The 8,798-nt window shown below is 52.0% G+C and overlaps 1 pseudogene; it reads left to right on the top strand.

Annotated features, from left to right (window-relative positions):
• The first annotated feature begins 5,610 nt into the window (after window positions 1-5,610).
• On the top strand, window positions 5,611-7,154 carry LOC119304170 (annotated as a pseudogene).
• The last annotated feature ends 1,644 nt before the right edge of the window (window positions 7,155-8,798 follow it).

Genomic DNA, 8,798 nt, shown 5'->3' on the forward strand with positions numbered 1-8,798 from the left:
GGGGACCGCATCACGTTTTGCGCCGATGCCTGCCAGGACGTCTGCCGCCTGATTGTTTTCTCGGGCTATATGGTGAAATTCGAGCCCTTCAAACTGAGCTGACATTTTGAGGACGGCATTGCGGTAAGCTGCCATTTTTGGATCCTTGGCATCGAAGTCTCCATTTATTTGGGATATCGCGAGGTTCAAATCCCTGCGCACCTCTAGGCGTTGAATGCCCATGGATACTGCCATCCGGAGACCATGTAAAAGGGCCTCATATTCGGCTACATTGTTGGAGTCCGTGTACATAATATGGAGTACATATTGAACTGTGTCTCCTGTGGGGGACGTCAAAACGATGCCGGCCCCTAGTCCGGCCAACATTTTGGAACCGTCGAAGTGCATGATCCAGTTTGAATATGTGCCGTACTCTTTAGGGAGTTCGGCCTCCGTCCATTCTGTGACGAAGTCGGCCAAAACTTGCGACTTGATAGCTCGCCGTGGCCTATAAGTTATGTCGAACATGAGGAGCTCAATGGCCCATTTTGTAATCCGGCCCGTTGCATCACGGTTGTTTATAATATCGTTGAGTGGTACTTTCCGATGCTACTGTGATTGAACACTCTTGGAAGTAGTGTTGTAGCTTCCGGGATGCCATGAATACCGCATATGCAATCTTTTGATAATGTGGGTACCGTGATTTGCATGGGGTGAGGACAGTGGACACGTAGTAAACCGGCTTTTGAAGGGGGAATTTGTGTCCGTCCATTTCCCGCTCGATGACGAGTACTGCGCTAACAACTTGATGGGTTGCTGCAATGTACAATAGCATTGGTTCGCCGATGTTTGGCGCGGCCAGGACAGGGTTTGTTGCCAATATGGCTTTTATTTCCTCGAGTCCGGCCATGGAGGCATCCGTCCACTCGAAGTGTTTGGTGCACCGAAGGAGGCGATAGAGGGGTAGCGCCTTTTCTCCCAAACGGGAGATAAAGCGGCTTAGAGCCGCCATGCATCCGGTTAATTTTTGTATTTTTTTGAGGTCCTTTGGGATATCCAATTGTGACAAAGCTTGGGTCTTGGCCGGATTTGCTTCAATTCCTCTACCGGATACAATGAAGCCCAAGAGCTTTCCGGCTGGAATGCCGAAAATGCATTTTTCCGGATTTAGCTTGATGTCATATGCTTGGAGGTTGTCAAATGTAAGCCTCAAGTCGTCTACTAGAGATTCGACATGTCTTGTTTTTACGACCACATAATCCACGTATGCCTCTACTGTTTTGCCGATCTGGTTTGCCAGACATGTCTGAATCATGCGCTGATATGTTGCGCCGGCGTTTTTGAGCCCGAAAGGCATTGTGTTGAAGCAGAATGGGCCGTATGGGGTGATGAATGCCATTGCGGCTTGGTCTGACTCGGCCATCTTGATTTGATGGTAACCGGAGTATGCGTCGAGGAAGCACAACGAATCGTGTCCTGCAGTGGAGTCGATAATTTGATCGATGCGGGGGAGGGGGAAGGGATCCTTTGGGCAAGCCTTGTTAAGGTCTTTGAAGTCAACGCACAGGCGCCAGGATTTGTCCTTCTTTGGTACCATCACCAAGTTTGCTAGCCAGTCCGGATGTTTTATGTCTCTGATGAATCCGGCCTCCAATAATTTGGCTAGCTCCTCTCGCATTGCCTGTCTCTTGGGCTCAGAGAAACGCCAAAGGGCTTGTTTGACAGGTTTGAATCCTTTTAGGATATTTAAGCTGTGTTTGGCCAGCCTGCATGGGATTCCTGGCATGTCTGAAGGGTGCCAGGCAAAAATGTCCCAGTTCTCTCGTAGGAATTCTCACAGTGTGGCGTCTACATCGGGGTTTAATCGCGCCCCGCTGGAAGCTGTTTTATTGGGGACGATTGGATGGACCTGGAATTTGTCTATTTCATCCGCTGGTTTAAAGGAGGTGGACTTGGATCTTTTGTCGAGTATCACATCGTCCCTGTTTACCGTGGAGCGCAGCGTAGTCAGTTCCTCAACCGCTAGGGCTTCGGACAGTGCCTCAAGGGCCAATGCAGCTGTCTTGTTTTCGGCGCGGAGTGCTATGTCCGGATCACTAGTGAGAGTGATGATTCCGTTCGGCCCGGGCATCTTGAGCTTCATGTACCCGTAATGGGGTATTGCTTGGAAGATTGTAAACGCTTCCCGCCCTAGCAGAGCGTGGTGTCCGCTACTGAACGGGGCCACTTGGAATGTGACCTCTTCGGACCTATAATTATCCGGCGTGCCGAACACCACATCTAGTGTGATTTTTCCTGTACAGCGCGCTTCCCGACTGGGGATTATTCCTCTAAAGGTTGTGCTGCTTCGCTCAATGCGGTTCCAGTCTATTTCCATTTTTTGAAGGGTTTCCTCATAAATGAGGTTCAATCCGCTGCCTCCGTCCGTGAGTACCTTGGTGAGGCGAAAGCCGTCCACTATAGGACTGAGTACCAATGCAGTTGGTGCTCGAGCTGTTCGGAATTTAGGTTCATCACTGGCATTAAAAGTAATAGCCGTATCACTCCATGGGTTTATTGTTGCTACTTGATAGACTTCGGCGAGGCTGCAGAGTGTTCTTTTTCGCATATTATTTGATGCGGAAGTCTCGAAGACTATTAAGACTGTGCTGGAGTCCCTGAGGTGGCTTTCTGTGGCCTCCGGAATTAGGAGATCTTCGCTCCTTTTGGCCACCTGCCAGAGTATCCAACATGCTCTAAGGCTATGAGTTGGTGTGGCGTCCTCTGTACTATGAATTTTACAGGGCCCATTAAGCCATCCCTCCAGTACGGTTCCATGCCCTGTAGAGGGTTTTGGTTTTTTGGTTTTTAACCCGGGTGTCTGATGATGATGCACCCTTTTATTTCGGACGAGGTTTCTATTCAGGGCTGGATTGTCCCAAAATTTAGTTTCGGTTTCCCGGGCGCTTTCCATCGCACAGTACTTTTGTACTATGGTTGCCAAGTCAGCGAAGCGTGTAAGATCACGATGACCTGTGGCGTTGAGGATTTCCTTGTCCGTGCAATTATTGCAGAAGATTGAGATTGCGTCTTCCTCGCGACAGTCCTTTATCCTATTCATAACCAGGAGGAACCTTGCCCAGTAATGATGTACTGTTTCTTCGGGCTTTTGCCTGATTTGGGATAGATCGCTTATGTTTGGGTGGGTGGGTGGAATTAAATCCGGAACTTCACCCAATCTAAGACTCAGAGGCCAAGGAGTTTCCGAACTCTGAAGTTTGGATTCTTGGATGTTGTCTAGTGAATCTAGCCCGTTGCCTGATTCTAAGTTCAGGTCTTGAGTTACATCCCCCCTTCGCGGGTATCCGGCTTGGAGGGATCGGGAATCCGGACGTAGCTAGTCCTTAAGATAGATGAAGAGTCGCCGCACTGTGCCTCTACCACGGCAACGTGATGGGTGACTTGGGGAGAATTAATTTCTCTTAGATCGGGTTTAAGCCCAACCTGGTCATAATCCGTAGTGACCCCCAAGGCGGCGATGCGATCCAAGAGCTCGTTTACGGAAGAGAGCTCCATTGGATCTAACTGCTCGACGAGTTCCGAGCTGACGTGGAGATTGCTTTTGATGACCCGAGAGGTCACCGTCGGCGCAACGGCCGAACAGGCGGCCATGAGAAAACCGCCTAGCCGGAGAGTTTGGCCGACATCCAAGGCTCCCTTAGTAACGGCGCCGTCTTTAAAGACGGGAAGAGGCATCCTTCCTGATTGCGACGGCACAGAGGAACTCTCAATGAAAGCACCAATGTTGGTGTCAAAACCGGCGGATCTCGGGTAGGGGGTCCCGAACTGTGCGTCTAGGCCGGATGGTAACAGGAGGCAAGGAACACGATGTTTTACCCAGGTTCGGGCCCTCTTGATAGAGGTAAAACCCTACGTCCTGCTTGATTAATATTGATGATATGGGTAGTACAAGAGTAGATCTACCACGAGATCAAGGAGGCTAAACCCTAGAAGCTAGCCTATGGTATGATTGTTGTATGATGATGTTGTCCTACGGACTAAAACCCTCCGGTTTATATAGACACCGGAGAGGGTTAGGGTTACACAAAGTCGGTTGCAATGGTAGGAGATCTTGAATATCCGCATCGCCAAGCTTGCCTTCCACGCCAAGGAAAGTCCCATCCGGACACGGGACGAAGTCTTCAATCTTGTATCTTCATAGTCCTGGAGTCCGGCCGAAGGTATAGTCCGGCTACCTGGACACCCCCTAATCCAGGACTCCCTCACCAACCTTCGCCCTCACCGTCCTCCATGTCCCACAGAAAATTCTCAAAGAGATCGACAGGTGTAGACGACGTTTCCTCTGGTGCCAGGACGACGAGGTTTCGGGCGCCAGCTGCAAGGTCAACTGGCCAGTGGTCTGCGCCCCGATGGAGCAAGGAGGCCTGGGCATCCCTGACCTACAGCGTTTTGGCAGAGCGCTACGGCTGCGCTGGCTCTGGATTGCATGGCACCACTCGGAGCGGCCTTGGGTGGGCACCGAGCTGCCTTGCGGCGGCGCGGACAAGGCGCTCTTCGCGGCCTCCACCAGCGTGGCGATCGGCGATGGGGCTCGGGCCTCTTTCTGGCTCTCTCCATGGATCGGCCAGGGCTGCCTCTCGCAGCAGTTCCCAAGGCTGTTCAGCTACTCGCGGCGCAAGAACAGATCGGTGCGGGAGGCCCTCAGCGACGACACGTGGATCCGCGACCTCGCCCACGGCAACAACCGCCATCTCCTGCCGGACGTCCTCGCCCTTCATCGCCTGCTCCAGGGGACGGACGCGCAGCTGCAGCCAGGAGTGCCGGATGACCTGACGTGGAGTAAAGTGAGCTCAGGAAAGTACACAGCAAGGTCGGCCTACCTGGCGCAGTTCTAGGGTAGAATGGCGACCCTCTTCGACCGTCTGGTTTGGAAAGCCTGGGCGCCGGGCAAAATCAAATTTTTTACCTGGTTGCTTCTCCAGGACCGGCTCTGGTGCAATGACAGACTCAAGCGGCGGGGCTGGACAAACACTTACTTCTGTCAGCTCTGCGTCAGAAACCTGGAGTCGTCGCGCCACCTCTTTTGGAGCTGCCAAGAAACCGGACGAGTGTGGGCCTAGCTGGGACTGTGGCACGACTGCTCGGCTCTCACCCCGGCCGCGAGCTGGCGCCATGACAGCTCCACCGCAACCGTGCAAGGCATCCTGGAGAAGAGCCCGCACCAATGGCGAAAGGGAGTGCGGACGTTGTGCTGGCTTGCTTGCTTGGAGATTTGGCAGGAGAGAAACAACAGCACCTTCAGGTAGCAACTGCCGTGCGTACCCGGAATCATCAAACGCATACGAGACAACATCGAGCTATGGAGAACCACAGGAGTTGCATGCTTAGAGAGCCCCTTCGGGGACCCCCCTTGAGAGATAAACCCACTCTTGTTTCTAGGGTTTTTGGCCGTGTGTGGCACTCCCTAAACCCTAAAACTTCGATCCTAAGACCCTCACCACCATTGTTGTTTTTCCGTTGCTTTCTGCTATGATCAATGAAAACGCCAGCAATTGCTAGATCTTTCAAAAAAAAGAGGTGAACACCCTGCGCAGCCCTTTTTGACTCGGCAAGCGCTATAGCTAGGGCACCATGGAGAAGGCGGCGAGACGTCCAAGCAAGAAGGCTCGTACGATGTCTACCGACTCCGACGGCCTGGCGGCGCTCGCCCTCCGCCTCTCCAAAAAATTCTTAGGCGGCGTGGAGCACGAGGGCCAGAACATCATGTTCTCGCCGCTGTCCATCTACACCGCGTCGGGCCTCCTGACACCATGGGCGAGATCCTAGCCGTGCTCGGCGGGACCTCGCGCGACGAGCTCGCGGGGGTCATGCGACTAGTGTCGAAGCATGCCCTCGCCGCCGACGATCCGTCCGGTCCGCTGGTCGTTACGTCCGCGTGCAGCGTGTGGTGCCACAAAGATCTGGCGCTGAAGCCGGCCTACCGGAAGGCCGCCGTCAAGTCCTACAAGGCGGACGTACGCGCCGTCGGCTTTGTGAAAAAGGTCAGTACAATACTTCTTCGGCGATGCCATCTCGATCTGTAAAAATATATTGAGATATCAAATAGAGTATATTTGTGGCTTTCAATTTCAAGTTTCAATGCTGATCCATCTCTCTCCTGCATGCAGCCGGAGGATGCGAGGAAGGAGATCAACAGGTGGGTCTCTAAGGCCACGAAGAAGCTCATCACCAACGTCTTACCACGGGGCTCAGTGCACCGCGACACTAGGCTCGTGCTCACCAATGCCATCTACTTCAAGGGTATGTGGGAGAACGCCTTCAGCAAGAGCCGCACAAAAGACCACACGTTCCACCGCGACACCGCCTCGACAGCAGCACCGTTCAGGTGCCATTCATGGACGGAAACAGACGCCACAAGTACCTGGTGTCCACATATGACGGGTTTAAGGTGCTTAAGCAATAATGCTAAACATACAAAGAGTTACACGCAATTACACGCTGACTAGAATTTTTTTCATCTACTAACCAATCACAAACTTGCCCCCCTGATTTTCAGGGAGGTGGACCGCCTCCCCACGTATTGACCAATCAAATTAACCCTTTTTGTAAAACCTAGTAAATCTTTTGTACGTGTAGCATTGCTTAAGCTCACCTACAAGAAGGCGGCCAACAACGGCGCCACTTATTCGATGTGTGTCTTCCTCCCGACCGCGCGAGACGGGCTGCGTAGCCTTGCCGACGAGATGGCGACCGGTGGGCCAAGCTTCCTGTTCGACCACCTGCCGACTCAGTCTAGGAGCGTGACCAAGCTCCGGCTACCCAAGTTCAAGTTGTCCTTCTTCTGCAGCATGAAGAAAGTTCTGGAGATGTTGGGGCTCCGGGCGGCGTTCAGCGGGGAGGCCGATCTGTCTGACATGGTGGACAAGGACTCGGCCGGAAACGACGTGCCGCTGCGGGTAGAGGATGTGTTCCACAGGGCGGTTGTGGAAGTGAACGAGGAAGGCACCGAGGCGGCTGCATTCACCGCCGTCATGACCGTATTATATTGTTGGACACCTCCGTCCGTGCCTGTTGATTTTGTAGCAGACCATCCTTTTGCCTTCTACATAGTGGAGGAGGTGTCCCATACGGTGGTCTTTGCTGGTCATGTCCTTGACCCTTCTGAAACCGAGTGATAAAAGCTATCATGTGTCGAAGATAGATACAAAAGCTCGTTTTAATTGGCACCATAGATCTACCAGCAATGCTACATCTACAGGAGTTTTACGGGCTAGACTGGAGATGGGGTGTATTGATTGGTTGTTAAGATGAAACGGGACCCACTCTGAAAATCAAAGGGGAACAGATTAGTGAGGGTAGAAGGTTAGTCCGTTAATTCTTGTAGAAGTTTTCTGTACGTCTAGCATTTTTGATAGATCTACTATGAAAAGTTTTCATCGTTTACTTTAGACAAGACAACTATTAGTCCAACCTATTCGGATATATGGTCATGCTCTTTTCATCATAATATTCGCAACATAAATGTTCTTACAAAAAACATGGATGTCTTCTGCATTGTTTATGAAATACTAGTATGTGTTTGCTGATGGAAAAATGTTGCGGGTGTTAGTTCTCTGGTTTCATCTTAATTCTCTCCACCCACCACTACCGGACTAACTCCCCTATGCCGTCGGCCTAGGTCTATGCTGACGGTGGCCGTCGGCATAGATAACATAAACGTACTTGTGTCAAACCGTCGGCATAGGCATATATGCCGACGACATCCGTACGTCCGTCAGCATAGATACACCGTCAGCAGAGATTATCACCAGACGGCGCCATCACACACGCTGACCAGGCCGTCGGCATACCTATGCCACATGGCGCTCCTTGGTTTCTCCTGGACATGGCTATGTCGAGGGCCAGGCCGTCGGCATAGATCTGGCACGGTGTCATCACAGGGCCTCTGTAGGGTGTGGTAAAAGTTTGGACGCGTTTCGAGTAAGCCTCCCCTAAGGCCGCTTGTAAACCGCACTGTCTCCGAGCTAGTATTTGGGTATCGAGAGATAACATGTCCAATTTGCGCAGGAAGTGCTAGTCATGTTTCTCCGTTGGCCTCGAAACTTCTCGTGCTCTAAGAGGGGGCAACCGCATGGCATGTGCCACGGTGTAACGCCCTGGACACACCCGCCGGTGGTCGTTACTCCTGGCGGGATCTAGACTGGCCCCACAGATCAATACTAGTCTTTTCTGCGCACTTTGTGCTCACTCGTGCGCACCCCGGAGCAACTTCCCGGTCGGTCACCCATCCGGAAACTACTCCAAGCTGAGCACGCTTAACTTTGGAGTTATGTCCGAATGGGCTCCCGGAAAAGAAAGAATTCCTTATTGATATGAGTAGCCTATCATCCCTAACAAGCTAGCTATCACACACAGCCTCACATTTTTCGGGGACGCGTGCAATATTCGAGAAATTTATTGCTCTGCTATGGTTTCATCGCCGGAAATTGCAGATCAGCAAGGCGCCGAATGAAATTATGCCCGGTAGCGGCATGTGAAATCATTTGTGATATCCTTGTGGCATGCCTAGGGCTTGCACAGATGAGGGAGGAGTGTCATTTCCGAGTGCAGCTCTCGATATGTGTGGCATTTTCAAGTGCCGCTCTAGGGACAAGGTAAACTAGATCTTAGGTTATATCCTTTACCGAGCATGACTCTCGGAAAAGGTGTAAACCCTAGATCTAGGTCTCGTACCTTTACCGAGAACCGCACCGACAGACTCTTGGTAAAGGTCAGCGAACACTTAACTCCGCCGCACGGTCTCTTCTCTCTCTTTCTCA

Source organism: Triticum dicoccoides, chromosome 5A, assembly GCF_002162155.2.
Source record: "Triticum dicoccoides isolate Atlit2015 ecotype Zavitan chromosome 5A, WEW_v2.0, whole genome shotgun sequence".
NCBI lineage: Eukaryota > Viridiplantae > Streptophyta > Magnoliopsida > Poales > Poaceae > Triticum > Triticum dicoccoides.